Source organism: Meleagris gallopavo, chromosome 2 (assembly GCF_000146605.3).
Source record: "Meleagris gallopavo isolate NT-WF06-2002-E0010 breed Aviagen turkey brand Nicholas breeding stock chromosome 2, Turkey_5.1, whole genome shotgun sequence".
In the NCBI taxonomy this organism is placed as follows: domain Eukaryota; kingdom Metazoa; phylum Chordata; class Aves; order Galliformes; family Phasianidae; genus Meleagris; species Meleagris gallopavo.
In genome coordinates this window covers 65,575,406-65,591,644 of record NC_015012.2, presented here as the reverse complement: position 1 = coordinate 65,591,644, position 16,239 = coordinate 65,575,406, and the positions used below count along the sequence as shown (strand labels likewise).

Below are 16,239 nucleotides of genomic sequence, written 5' to 3'. Positions count from 1 at the left end.
TGCCATAAGGATATTGATTTCTCTCCCTCAGGCGGAATATAATTGCCTGCTCTAATTTAGCATTGATCTACCCACCCAAGTTTCTTAAAGTACTATACAGGCATCAGTTAAATTATTCCTAATACCACCTTTGTGAAGTAGGATAGCTATAGTTACCCACACTTAGAAAATGGTGAGAGGTGAAAAGTGATTTGTCCAAACCTACGCAGTGCAACAAGGCACGATTAAAGCAGAAGGCAAACATACTATTCCATGTACCCTGTATCAAATCATCCTGGGTTTTGTAATGGCAAAATATTTGCTCATCCAATATTTTGTGATTCCAATGAACCACATTTGATTATATACTAAGTGTACCAGGACTTCTTTGTTCTTATCAATACATCTATTTTTTCCTTCATGAGACTTCTAGAGATCATTGAGTCCACCCCCGGCAAAGCAGGCCCCTTACAAAGGAATAACACCTCTTGCTGATGAATTCAACAGATGTGGTCTTGCCACTATCTTTAAGTGTCATTTTATTTATTATTTCAAGAGAAACCAGCCAGATGGATAATGAGGAGAAACAAGTACAAAGTATTTTGTATACATACCCAATAGATCAGAAAAATTGCAGGTTCTAGCAACTGAGGGAGCCCAATGCTAAGGCAACACAAGTTAGGTAATTCTTTGAATCAGATAACAGTGATAAAGTAGTACTGAGTATTTGGGTAACAGACTGAACTTAGTCAGGTCCTCTATGTAACGTGTGACTTGAATTCAATGAGGAAAAACAAAAAGCCGACCAAACAAAATCCAACCTAGCACAGTATTACCAAGCTTGTAACTTTTTTAACTGTAGGTAGCTACAAATAAGTTCAAATGTAAGGTGGATATGGCTTTTACATGCTGATTCTAGATTTATTTGACAGAAAAAGAAAATGATATTGATATTGGAAAGCTGTACAATATTCACAAAACTTGTTAGCTATACTCCATTGTGGTTCTTACACAGAAACCACAAGAAGGTCAATAGCATGGTTTATATCTTTTGACCTTACTTTTCTATATTGCTTGACTTGAACCATGTAAATTGTTCACATTTTTGGCCAAGAATTTCCTGTTTCAGAGTCCCTTCTGGGCCCTGGATTGGCTATAAACAAATTTATAGTGTGAGCCAAGTTGCTTCAGACTTCACTGTTAACATTCAAAGAAACTAGGAATGTAAAATCTTCAGGCTGATTCTTCTGAGGCACTCTTTTTAAAAGTATAGTAGATGAAGGAGAGGTTTATGGATTCACTCTTCCCAGTAGATGAACTGAGGTAATGAAAATGAAGAAGTTTCCAATGTTGTTCCTTTACAAACATGCTATAAATTAAAAAAATAAAAATGTTTTGTGATTGACTTTCGTTTGTTTGTATATTTGTTTTAGTAATAAGATCTAGCGTAGTAGTCTATGTAGTTTTACTCTGACAGACATCAGTTTGAAGAGCTGGCAGTTTGTGTCTGGTTGAGGCCTTGCTGAGAAGATAATAGCATAAAATGATCCAAGAGATCCAGGGTAAAAGTTTTGACTCCCTCTGCAATATACCTAAATCAAAGCTCCTTGCATGTTTCTTATCTATATGATAATGTGCTCTTGTGTAAAAAGTTTGGATTCTGACCTTTCCAAGGGATGAGCCTTGAAGCAAACTCTTCTGCTTTACTCCCATTAGTCTACATGTACTGCTTGACAATATTGCATTTCACAAGAAATATCTTTGTGCTTATGCATTTAACCCATGTTAAAGAAGAGGTAATAATGTCTGCCACTAAGCAGACAAAATATAAGCCTATCACTGCCTATGCTGCAATTTAAGCTCTCCTGGAAACACTCTAGAGATCTGAGCTGCAAAGTAACTGTGAAGTTCCAGTATGAAGTAATTCGTAATGATGCCATTTGCAGCAGCATGTTCTGGTTCTCCATGGCTTCAGCATCACCCCAAATGACAAGAAAGTCTCTCCACTCCATTCTGACCTCCCTGACTATGCTGAGATTGTCCGTTTCCTTCTCTAGGGATGTGGAAATAATAATGGCTTTGCACTGATTTTTCCCTCCTACTGAAAACTATAGAACAAGTAGCCTCTAAGGCAAGGGGAGTACAGGGTCAAGTTTCTGGTCTGCTCTATGATACAATACTGAATATGAATTTGCCATAGGAAAATATTTACTTCAGCTACCATTTCCCCCTTGAATAAAAGCATATTTGGGGAACATACATTAACAGTTCTCAAGAAGCACATCTTTTTATGGGATGTTTAAAAAGAGCACTGTGCCTATAAGTGTAATTAAGTGATAATGAAAATAATTGCAATTGTTAATTTTCCATTTTCAGGAGGAAAACTTTAATCTATATATATGTCCAAATACACAAGAGGAAGTATGAATAACTTAAATGTAGCAAGAAGAAGTGAAAAATCTTCAGCTTTGTGGTGTTTTCCAGGGGGCAAGGAAGATAATGGCTTCCTCTGATAAAAATTTCCAGGTCAAAGAAAAGCATTTAATAGCAGCAATACCTGAAGCCCATACTGTGCAACTTTAAGCATCACCTGAGATGGGGAACAGCTGGACATATTCACAGGAGCTTTTTCATATCCCCAGGACATAATGTCTTCTCTGATCATTTACAAGAAATAGAAATGCTTTTCATATCCATGACTTAATATACATTTTAACTGGAAAAAGCAAGGTACTTATCAGGATAACACTGACAGGTGGCAGAGCAACTTGGATAGTAAAAGATAGATATTCTCAGCCAGCGGGTGGCAAGAGAAAATGGGATAATGCTGACTTGTATATGCTGATCTGACTCCAATTACAGGAACCTGATTGTATGAAATAGGACAGTGGGATGACTATTGCCCAAGTTCTTGTTTGACCAATTGGAATTCCTTGATTTTTCTTACAGCATCCTTTCAATCTCGATATAGCCATGCTTTGTGCAGCAGCATTCATAATTGCTTTCAGGTGAAGGAGCAGAGAATAACACTTTTTCTTGCCTATGAGCAAAAAAACAATCATTGGATTGTGAATCATGTAGCTGCAACCAGCCTGTTCAAATGAAAACAGTATTTTTTTTTCAGTCATCCTGAGTCATCTTTTCTTTTTATTACCATTTTCCCTTTGTCACATTTTTTTTTTTTCACCTTATCCATGGCCTAAATAACCCCAAAATAGCTCAAAGATGACGTATCATCCTTACTATGTTAGCAGTTAAGTTTCATGTGAAGTCTCTTTTTTATACTCTTTCACTCCCAAACAAAACAGGCACCCTGGTTAAACTTCAATCTGATTTTTTTATGATCTCATTTTTTTTTGGAGAGGTAGAAAGTATTCATGGATGTGAATACATGGATCCTTCTCAATTTTCTTTCTTTCCATCTTGCTAATTCACAATAGAAATACCTTAGTAAGACTGCTCACCAGCTTCACTAGCACAGTTTAACCACTCTCGATTATTTTTCTAAATCAAAATAGCCAGAAATCCAAATCCACTTTGCCAGTTATTTTAGATTTATGATTCTTTTGTGTTGGCATGGACTACAGAAACTCAGCCACCTGTGCATATAGGTAAATTTGATCCTTTATATTTTCTTTGTATCTTTAAATTTAACAGCAATACCTCAGTACTGTGCCAGTATCAGTTGCAACAAAATAGCTGAAGTCAAATTTAAAGTTGCCTTTAACTTCATTCTTAAACGTGTACGTGCACACATGAACTACAAGTATACAGGCACATCTTGAAAGATATACATTATTTCTAGCTTTAATCACCTCTCAATAAGTTATTATTTTTTTTAAACCCTCTATATTATCTCATAATGCATGAGTCTTGCTGCAGTTTGTATTAAGTGTGAGTTTCTATCTCACAAAATAATGTACCAGATCTCAAGGTTGGCTGTAGGACACAACATTTTAGCTAATATCACACAGGAGATCAGTTATTTCCCATTGTGATTCCCAACTGGCATCTTGCAGTGAGCTTGTTTACTGCTCCACAGCAGAATGAATTGTCTGCTGTTAAGTACAAAAAAAAGCTGCATAAAAATAGTATTAAGTCTCTGGCTTAAGCTGACAAATTCTAGGGAAGACTAAATTAAAGATAAAGTATCAGTACAGCACTTGTTAAGTGCAGCAATATTGCCCTGGAATGGGAAAGGGAGACAGGGCAGGTAATAGCTTTTGTCTAGCTATTACCATGACAGGCTTTTACTTGGATTCAGGATAGTAAGAGCTCTCTAAAAAGTCCTTCTTTCTTTATTTATTGTTTTCCTTTTCAGACAGGAACAAAACAATGTAAATGGGTCAGTACTTTTAGGCCAGCTTATGGCACAATTATGATTTGAAATGGTTGAGTTGGAAGAATAGGATTTGTCATGGAGATGTTGACTGAGCAAACCAACAGTGCAATTATAATATTGACTATGTGATAGAATCAGCACTTCAGGAGAACAGCAAGCCTCCTTGACTTGAGGGGCTCTGGATTAACTGGTTTAAAAAGGCACTGGTCTGAAATAAGAATGCTACACAAGTAGCATTAAGAAAAACAGTGTAATCATACTTTTGCTTTCTGTGTGCAAACAAAATTCTGAAGGACGCCCAGTGAGAGAAATATAATTTAGATATTAATCTAGAAAAAAAAAAAAAAAAAGGCATGCAAAACCAAACAGAGAATATATTCTGCACTGTGGAAAATAAGAAAAGGGGCATATCCTTGCTTCTGAGAAAAGATAGAAGTATAAGAATAAGTGTATAGATGGCAGAGGAAAAGTACTCTTCAAGAAGAGTGGACTCGGAAGAGATAGGAATGCTGATAAAGCTGTGAAACTAAATAGGAAAAAAGTGATTAGGAGAGTACAGTGGCTCTTTCTGGGATGGAGATCTGTCACCAAAACACTGGTGATAACATAAAAATGTCAGTCTTCTCTGTTTCTCACTTTGCCCTACTAGATAGTAATCTGGGAGAATGCAAGAATGTGGGAGAGGATGTGACTAAGCAGATGTCCCAAAGTAACCACAGAGATATAACATAATGTCATGAAATGAAAAGGGAGAGGAGGGGGTTTGCTGAGGATATTCTTTTCCTTGGAAACTGGCTGGGCATCCATCCACCTGCTGGAGTGGTGAGATACTGCCTTTGCACAGTTTTTTTTTTTAAAGATTATTCTTTCTCTCTTCTTTCTTTTATCCTTCTTATATTAGACATTACTTTTTTAATCTTGAACAAGTTTTCTTGCTTATACTCTTTTTTTTCTTTTTTTTCCCATTGCACTGAGCACAGAGAATGAGTGAATGGCTGTGTAGTGCTTAGCTGCTTACTGGAGTTAGTCCACAACAAGGAGAGAACAAAGAGTAGTCCTTTGGATAAACAACATATGTAGATATCTAGAACAACAATAATAATAACAAATAGTTACATCTGGCAATACTATTCATTTTTATAATCTCTTGGCAACAAAAATCACAGAATAAATCTAATCACATTCTTTTTTTTTTTTATAACTTTCAGATCCATGGAAGGGCTAGAGTAACAAAACTGTCCCTACACCACCAGGCATCTCCACTCCCAGTGCTGCTTCCAGGCATATAGAATCTTGTGTGGGTCAGAAGACAAAATCCTGAGCAGCCTACATAAGGGAAAGAATAGTTTAGTCTCATTCATTTGATAAAAATGGATCATCTTATACAAAGCTAAAGCACATACTGGTGGAAAAGAAAAAAGATTTGCAGAAGAGGTATTTCTGCCAGTTACTATTCTAGGCTCAGATGCAAATCACCAGGCACAGAACTCTTAAGTCAGGAAAGTCACTTAGATTGTGTATGGACAGTAGAAAAAATAGCACCTTCAGACCACTAGTGTTCTAATTTACTTGTGGAAATGTCTTTCTCTGTTGGCAGCTATACTCCAAAAATAGACATAATCAGCAATATAAGGTGAAGGAATTTGAATATGTGTTCTAAATTTAGCTAGTTGTCCTTGTTCTGTGTCACCGTGTTTATTTAGTGCTTCGATAATTGTAAGATTTTCACTATGCTGGGACTCTTCCCAATAAAAATCTATCCTTGTGAAGCTGCACAACTTCTGCACAGGCTCTGTATGGAACAGTTGCTATTTTTCAGTAAGAATGTGGGTTGCAGCTGTATAGGCTTCTATTTTCAAAGCCTGAGGCTCTAGTCTGCAGTCAAAGACAACCTCTTGCTGCTTGAGTTGTGCAGTGTTTAAATAAAAGTAATCTCAGTGTTAAATTCAAGCTCTCCACGACATAGCAATGAAAATAACACACTGTGCCTAGGAATTGCTTGTAGGGCTGGAGCCATGCTGCTGCAAGCAGGTGTGTGCATACAAATAGTAAGCAAGGGGATAGGAGCCCTCTGAGAACACTGGATTTTTTGTGTATCCTGGAGGTTAAGTGGCTCAGAAGTTTGGTCATGGTTGCAGCAATCGGTGCCTAGATGTGTTCATCTGCTTCCACGAATAGATCCTGGGATACCACTAAGAGAATTATTCTTCATATTTTCTGGTTAATTATGCATAAGATGCTTTCACACACAAAAGCTACTGTCACTGAACTAATATCACCCAGTGTTATATTTACTTATCAACAGGTATTACATGTTGCTCTTATTCAAATGAATAAACAAACAAAAATTTAAAGTACTCGAAGAGCACAGGAAAAGGGGAAGAAAGGGGGAAAAAGAATATATCTCTGTCAATACCCTGTAGTTACCCATATGCCTTGGTGTCCCTCATACACACCCTGCCCTTGGGCCTGGGCACCCCATTTCAGCTCTGCCTGCAGTTGCTGCTGAGTTGTGTTTCTTTGCCTTGTCCTCACTGCATACTGGTTGAATTTTCTGTGTTGGTGCAACCTTGGACCTGACTCACCCATCTCACATTTGTCTCATCTTCTCTGGGCTGTTGACAGTATCTGCAACTATCACCTCCCTGATCTGTTTGCCATCTCCAGGTCATGTGAGATGGTGAGGACATAGTCTGAAGACACTCAGAAAAATGTTATCTTAATTTGGGATATTTGGGACTTATTATTTTGATGGGAGAAATTATGTGGTAATATGTTTTATTGTGTTGTTAATATTATCTGATAAACTTTGACTTGTACTACTGTAATTTCACCGTTTCTATTCATTTTCAACATTCACTGTTTCATTCTTGTGTGGAAATATACCACTCTATATTTCTTTCAAGATGATTCTAGCTGGTTTATAGTCTCATTTAACATGCACGAGAACACTCTTCTAATCACTGATTCTACATCCCAAAATAAAACCAGGAATCCTTATGCTTGCAGTTAGGTTAATAAAAACTTAATTTAGAAGTTCAAAGTTTTGGTTTACTGATATATATATCATTAGAGCTCTAGCATGCAACATCTGCTTACAACCTATAATGCCATTCTTTTGTAAGTGAACATTCAATCCTAACTCATTATGCCTCTCCAAACAAGATGTAAGCCTGAAACCCAGGAAGGAGATTTGCTTCTGTTCACAGAGATTGATGCAATCTGTAATTAGAACCCCATACTCTTCCCAGCTGCTTCTATTGGCACAGTCACATTTGAGAATGATGCAGTATATCTTCTATTGCTGCACTTCCTACTCTTTTCACTCAAAAGTACTAGTTTGAAACTCAGCAGTGCCTATTTCTAGCCCTTAGTATTTATATAACTGGGAAGAGATAAAAGGAACTAGAATTAGGTACTGGTGCAAAGTCAGCATCCTGTACAGAAATTCATTATTCATTGTAGGTGAGGGTTAGCTGAAGATCAGTAGCAAATGTGTGAAGGGAATAGCAGTAGTACGAATTAGAAATGTACTTGCAGAGATCTGGATCATACATCTAAAACTGAGGAACTGTTAACATGATTGTTATTACAGAATGGAGGACTGCAACTCTAGAAATCAATGACAAAGTGGCTATGGCAGACAAGAAACTTTCCAGGATGGTCACAGAATTGCTGGGGTTGGAAGGAACCTTTGGAGAGCATGTAGTCTAAACTCCTGCAAAAAGCAAGTTCCCTATAGTAGGTTACACAGGAAAGTATCCAGATGGGTTTTGAATATCCCCAGAGAAGGAGACTCCATCTTTGCATAACACGTTCCAATGCTTTGTCATCTCGAAAGTAAAAAAATTTTTTCTCATGTTCAGATGGATCTTGTCGTCTTCTAGTTTGTGACTGTTGCACCTTGTCCTGTTGATAGGCATCATTACAAAGAACCTGGCCCCGCCTTTGTGGCACCTGACATTTAAACATACACTGTTGTTAAGAACCTCTCTTAGTTTTCTCCAGGCTGAACGCCCCCAGGTTTCTCAGATTTTCTTCATGTGGGAGATGCTCCAGGTCCCTAATTTTCTTTGTGGTCCTCCACAGGATACTCTCCAGTAATTTCCTATCCTTCTTGAACTAGGGAGCTCAGAACAGGACATAGTACTCCAAATGTGGCCTGTCCAGGACAGACTAGATAGCGAGGATCACCTCTGGCCACACACTTTTTAACAGCCCAGGTTCCATTGGTCTTCTTGGCCACAGGGGCATACTACTGGCTCATGTCCAACCTATCATCCACCAGGAAACCCTAATCATTCTCTGCAGAGCTCCTTTCCAGCAGTACAGCCCCTAACCTGTACATATGCATGCAGTTATTCCTCCTCAAATGTAGTACTCTATACTTGCCCTTGTTGAACCTCATCAGGTCCCTCTCTACTCAACTCTCCAGACTGCTCAGGTCTCTCTGAATGGCAGCACAGCCTTCTGGTGTGTACGCCACTTCTCTCAGCTTTCTATCATCAGCAAACTTGTTGAGGTTGCATTCTATCATTTTATCCAGGTAATTGATGAAGTTGATAAATAACATCAGATCCAGTACCAACTCCTGGGGAACACCACCATCTTTAGGCCTCAAACTAGACTCTGTACAACTGATCACAACTCTCTGAGCTCTGCTGTTCAGATAGTTCTCAGTCTATCTCACTGTCCACTTGTCTATCCCACACTTTCTAAGTTTACCTACAGGGATGTTATGGGAGACAGTGTAAAAAGCCTTGTTGAAGTCAAGGTAGATAACATTCACTGTTCTCCCTTCATTTACCAAACCAGACAATGCATGATGCTATAATAAAAGGTCAAAACCAATTTTAAGATAATAAACAAGGAAATTACTTGTGTTTAGGAAATCTTAAGTAACTCTACATCTACATCAAAATGTTAGCTGGAAACCACTCTTGTATTCTTGTTTATACGTATTTGCTAAAAACTATAGAAGAACAAGAATGAGAAGATATTCCTTTTGGTACAGACAGAAGATTTTAAACTAGAGAAATTAATTATCTAATTCAAGGTAACTTCTAATTATCTAGAACTAGATAAATATTAAGTCAAATTTATCTGTTGTTTGTTAAAAAGAAACAGAAATTATTTGATTTCAATGAGTGAGTTTCTGAGAAGGGTGGTAAAAAGCTAACATTTCTCAATGATTGGAAGGACAACAGCCAACTCCTAGAAGTTGAAATCAAGCTAATTCAAATGATGAAAAAGCACGAGTTTGTAAATGTTGTCACTGATTTTAATCTGTGGAATGACATGTAAGGAAGTGGTCATCTAAGGTTCTAAAATGAAGGTTGGATGCCTTTTTGTAAGGTATGCTTTAGCCAAAAACAAGTTAGTGAACTCACTAATTAGTTGAAACTTAATATGAATGAGTTCAGAACGGAAGATTTAATGATTCCTTTTAGCTGTAAAAGCCTGTGAAGCCAACTCAGAGACTCAGTTGACCTCAATATATCTTTTTCTGTGAAGATAACTAAGAACATAAACCTTCTTACATTACACACTAATTATTTAATTACTTCAATTTCTCAGCAAACTTTTCAGAATGATCACATGCTATCAGGACTAAGCACATCTATTTTTTATTGTTGAGATATTGAGATTATTGAGATAACAGATTTCACACAAGAGTATAAGAGATACAGAACTGTATATGCTCAAGTGAAGTACTGTGTCTGAGATCCTATCGATGTAGCGTCTTTGGAATATGTAAGTAGAAGTGACCTGATGACCCTCAAGCATATGCAGTAAGTTAGAAATACATCTGTATTCTACTAGGAAAGAAAGATATATTTTTGTCAGGATGTGTTAGCAAAACAGAGTGATTGAATTTAATTGTCAGTCCAATATTTCTTGTGCAAACTGTTTTGAAAACAGCCCTGCATAATGGCATATTTGTGAGGATGGTTTAATATTTTGTCCATTGAAAGAGCTAAGAAGACAAAACCTTGAGTTCTTTCCTTGTCAACTGATTTGAAGAACAAGAGTTAATGAAATAGGTTTTGAAATTGTTTCAGTAAATGACTTGCTAGCACAAGTTTCCTCCATTCTGCAATCTGAAAAATTGGAACAGAAGTAAGATTCTGTAATTATCTAAGAGTTTTTTTAGTGGAATTCATATCTGTATATAGATATTTCCATTTCTGCTATTGTTACTGCAGAATATAAACTATGTGGATTGTTAGTGATAATAACATTTAAGAAAACAAAGGGACACAATAGTTCAAATTCCCTCTTCTTTTTCATCTCACCAAAAATATTCGTGTACACTGTTACATTAAGTAACACAAATTGGTTTCTGCTCCCTCTCACATCTCTATAGCCCCCTTGCCATCTGTGAGATGGTCCACTTGGGCACTGCAGAATTTATTTACATGTACCTTGCAATTAATATAAAATGATTATTTAAACATGTATTTCAATTTCTGTGGGGAAAAGTATAACAAGATTTTATTCTCCTAACATTTCAGACCAAAATTCTTTCAACTGTGCAGTAAAATGGAAAGTATTTGTAGCGAGATAAACTTAACAGTTATTTTATAAAGACACATTCAGATGGAAGAGCTTGGCTCTCTTCTGAGTGAAGTATTCTACTCTTCAGTCTGTGAGTTTGTATTTCACAATAATGTTAATCACAGATATGTATGAGTGTTGAGTGAAAATTAGATCATTAACCTTTCTAATTGCATTATTTGTAATATAGAGTGGTTGGTTTTGTTTTGTTTTGGTTTGGTTTTTTTTTGTTTATAGGGCTCTATGTGTCTTCCATTCTTACTGGACTTAGACAAATATGTAAATATTTAGGAAGAGAAAAGCTGCCCTATGGGGCGTTCGTTTACTGAAACGGATGCTGACTATAAGAATGAAAAGAACCAGAGTATAACCCTGACTCTTACAACAGAGTCTCTTTAATTCTATTGATTAACAGATTTCTACATAGAAAAGGATTTGTGCTGTCTTTTTAATAATGTAATAAACTTTTCTGCAAATCTTGAGAAAGCTAAGATATCTTGACATATGAATAAAGTTGCAATTTAATTTTTTTTTAGTATAAATGTTAAGTACATCATTCCAGGATTCCTACCAACATCTAGAAGGATCTAAATAAAAAAACATCTGTTTTATAGCTAACGCATTCTGTACATGGACCTCTGAGCAACATGAATAAGTACCGCAATATTTTTTTCTATTACTGATCTGACGTACAGAAAATGTTTTCCCTATAAAAACACTCATGTAAATACCAATTACAAATATTGTTCAGATGTAATTCCAAACCGTCCTATTCATACTACTAATGACAAGGGATACTAAAGTCATACAGTGTGCTGTGGCCTCTGACCTCTCTGCCTAGCAATTGTCAGTGTGCAGGTCTGGGGACAGCAGTAGCTATCATGTCAGCCCATGATTGCAGTCGGGCTGACCATCGCAGTGGTTGGGTTTGCAAATCATTATGAAATGAGAGCGTTGAAGCAAAGTGGACCCTTGAAGCAAGTGAAACAAGTGCTGCAGATCCTGCCCAAACTGGGCTTTGGTAGCTGTTACAGAGGCAGATTTGAACACAAAATGACAAAACAAGAAGCAGCCCTAATAGTAGGAGTGAGCCCTACAGCCAGTAGAAGTAAAATTAGAGAAGCTTGTAGGGATGGATTATGGTTCTGAATCATCAACCTCCTTATCATCCAGATAAAGGAGGTTCTCCATAAGTAGCAACCAAAATCAACAAAGCTAAACATTTACTGAAGATTATGCTGAAAAATGAATTGGAGATAAAATCGGAGTTTTTGCTTGTACATATGATTGTCTTTTATAAACAGCTTAAAGTAAGTATTTATGTCCATCACTGACTTGATACAAATAAGGCTTGAAAAATGAATAGGGGGAAATACTTTCCTCTGTGCTTGGTTCTTAGTCACTTTTGGGGAAAAGTGTGAGGAAATGAAGCTTAAAGGTTTTTCAGATCTGCTCTTTAGTAAGCAGCAAGAGATGCCACTGGGAATTTTCAGTGTTAAAAAGTAGTAATTTGGCTTGGCCAAGTCTTCCTGCGTGTTATCAGATGCTGGAATGCTATTCATAATTTTTGTCAAATTAGTTACATTTAAATATTATGCTGCTGTTCTCTCATGTGCCACAGTTAGCATGATGAAAGAATCTGAGGAGGGGTTAGAAAATAAACATAAATTACTTAACAGGAAGAAATAGGACAGATAAGTGTTCACTTTTGGTTAAAGAAATAAAGTATAAGACACTGAACACACACAACTCACCAACCTTGTGAAAAACAAGGTTTGTTGACCTTAACTGTTACCGATGGATATGGATGTCTTAGATTTTCTAATAGCTTTCAATTCTTAATGGATTTTATAGCAATAAATTACAAAACTGTAGTTATATTAAAAAAAAAATAGTGTTCAAGAAATGTTTAGAAGTTGTATTAGGGGACATGGTTTAGTAGGGAAATACTGGTGGTAGGTGGACAGTTGGGCTAGATGATCTTAGAGGCCTTTTCCAATCTTGATGCTTTTATGATTCTATGATTCAGCACAGGTTTATGGACACGGAGTAGTCATTCCTGTGGATCCTGTTCGGGTTTATGTGCTAACAAGACATGAGAGAATTATGAGGCTGTTGGCAGTTTCTGACCAAGAGACATTCACAACAGCTGCTCATAAGCAAAGAAATGGAATCAGGATCAAGGGAGATCTCCTATTTCTTGTAGAGATAAAAAGACTAATTTACTATAATGTTATTTCAATTTTATGGTGACACAACACCACTGAATAAATATCAATAGATCTTTTTGTTGTTGTTGACAGATAGGGTTTCATGATGTTGTCTTTATCTATGTGGGATCAAGAATGTTTTATTTCTTCTTTACAGTTTATTTAAAGGTAATTAAAATTTATATTAAAACTAGTTGAAGCATACTCAAGACATTCCGTTTAGCTAATGGATGATGCAATAGAGAAGCAGTAATTTTTGACCCAAGTAATTTTAAAATTTTGCCTCTCACATTAATTTTCTGAAATGGACTGTACATTTCTTTAAGAAAATACAGTAACAGTTAATGTGCTGCTCAAGAACACCATCAGGCATTATGCAGTATATTTATGCATAAGTGTGATGCTGTGATGCCTGCTCTTGTTGCCTCCCTTTTCCTTGACAAGTTCTTAAGCCAGGAGAGGCAGAACACTAGAACAACTTCTGTTTGTAAAGTCTTGATTGCCTAAATAATCTACCTGTTATTAATGTCAGATAAATGTTTGCACTGTGCATTTACTTGTTTCTTCACATTGTTCACATGGTCACTCATAGTTACACGATGGGAGCAACAACTATAAAGACAGCTAAACTGATGACTCAGAAGCACTCACATGCCTGTGTCCTCTAAGTACAAATTCAAAAAGTTCCCTAAGAGATGGTGAATATGTAATGCTATTATCCTTGCCCATAGAAGCTACCACCTCCTTCAATGTGGGCTGAGACATACAATGATGGTTGCATTTATTTGTGTCCTTGAAAAAATCTGTTCAACTACTGGTGTCCTGGATTTATCAAGTCTCAGAATCATTAGGATCACTAGCCTTCAGTGCCAAGCTCTGTTCTTTTAAACTTCTCCTGCTCCCTCTCCCACGTTGATGTCTTTTTATTTTTAAATTACTGGAGAAATTGCACTGTTCAGGGACTCTATCCCTCCTTGCAGAAAATGTACCTTCTTCTGAGAGCTAATTGTAATGCATCACTTCAGAACCTGTTGCTTTTCAGAATTTCTAGAATAGCAAATGTATATGGATTTAACATAATATGGCCTTGTAATGTGTAAAAAACAGTGTGTTACTATCAAAAAATGTAAAATAGTCCCCCACTATTTACTGCTATCTGGAATTATGTTGAAAATTTTCCAACTAAGGAGCTGTGAATGACTCCTGTTTCTCTATTCTACAAATTACTGAAAACTACTTTTCATTTATAAATGAGAGAGAAAAAGGAGACAGTCAAAAAAATTACACAACTAAAAAAGGCCTATTGTTTTGAATCGTAAAACTGCCAAAAAGGTAAATTGCAGGTCTGAAAATGAATTTATTAAAAGAAGATGGAAGACCTGTTTTTTTTCAAACCATCCAATAGAGGCACTAAATCAAATTCCAAATCTTCAGTAGCAGATATTAGACGTCAAGCTTACAGCTCCCACATTTATCTCCCAATACTCTGAGTATAACTTGGTTGATGCTGGAAAGAAGAGGGTTACTATAATTATGATGCAAAGACATTTTCTGTGTTCTTCCTCACACTATCTATATAGTTACCCCTTGAAAACCCATCTGAGACTTAAAAATCTTCACTAGAGGAAAATAATATTCATTAAGGCAGAAGCTGATGATAATTTACAACTTTTTTAGGAAATCAGAGCATTTTGTCTTTACTCTTCAAAAAAAATCTTTAAAAAGATATTCTTTTTGAAAGAAGATTTTGCAGTGATTCATCATTTTGACTCCTAGCTCCTGTAAAATCCATCTGAAAATGTTTCCTTTTAAGATTCAAACGCAAAACTCACTGCTCTCTTGTCAGATACTGCTGTGTACGTTACTGAAGAGTGATTTATAGGCCATATATTCTCTTAAAGTAAAAGAATTCAAAATGAAAAAGGATCACAGCAAAATACAAAGCCAACCTAAAGGGTCAAGCTCAGGTCTAAAACTTAGATTTGGTAGGTTCCTTCATGCAGTTTACAACTTGTTAGAACACAAGTGATTTCTCTTCAAAGAGGGAAATCTTTCAATTTAGGGGTCTGCATACATAATCGGAGATGTAATTTTCTGAAATGAGTCTGAAAAAATCAAACCTCCAACTATGGTGTTCTGGTACAACATACAATTCTTGTACACCATTCTGGTACACACTACAAAACAAACAAAGCAGAAACAAACCAAAAAGGGTCATGCAAATGATAGCCTTCTAAATTAATCAACAAATGACATTTACTCTAATGTGTTATAAGTCACTTCTTTACAGACTCCATAGACTCTTTAGCAGACTAACTTTGCAGAATAGACAATAGTTTTAATGTGAAGATGCCATTTGGAGAGAGAAGCAGGAAATTTCATGTAACCTAATTCTGCTGTACCATAAATAATTTATAAACAGATAATTATGTATCTGAAGATGCAACAAATTTGTGAGTATACTCAGTAGTTGTTCTAGGTATATACAATAATAATTAAATATAGATCTAAGTTTTGTCTGGTCTTACTATTCTGTCTGATATTATCCTGTAAGGGTACATGTAGAATTAGCCAGTTTTCAGATAGCAGACCCATGGAGATGCTCAGCAAAGGACAATGTGGATGAATGGGTTCAAGGGAGACTAAACAAATCTTTAGAAGAAACATCCATTGAGGATCACTGAAGGACACTCTCTTGTTCAGGAAATACATCCAGATGAAAAATGTTGAAGGCTAGGGAAATTTTAAGGTGGGAAAATATTTATCGGTTCTTACTCTTATTTTCTGGATTGGGTCAGAGATGAAGACAGCACACTGGTCAGGAGGACCTTCTCTTGTTCCATTTTTCTCCTGGACATTACCAACCCAGGATACTTTCCAGAATATACTTGCCCCAACACTCATGTTAGGTTTTGATTCACTTCAACTGTTGTTTCTAGTTATATAAACTACTAGCAACTGTTGATACATACTTTCCTTCCCAGCCACCTTTATGGTTATGAAGAAAGCCACCTTTCAGAGTAATTACTGGATGGCATTTACGAAAGAATGTGTTTTCCCTTGTGGAATTTAGCATTTTTCTACTTATCCTCTTATATTTCTTCACTTTCAGTGTCTTTCTTTTTTTTTTTTCTTTTTTTTTTCTTTCTT

At 36.3% G+C, this 16,239-nt stretch overlaps 1 pseudogene; it reads left to right on the top strand.

Annotated features, from left to right (window-relative positions):
* The first annotated feature begins 11,770 nt into the window (after positions 1–11,770).
* Positions 11,771–12,213, top strand: LOC100541138 (annotated as a pseudogene).
* Positions 12,214–16,239: the final 4,026 nt, after the last annotated feature.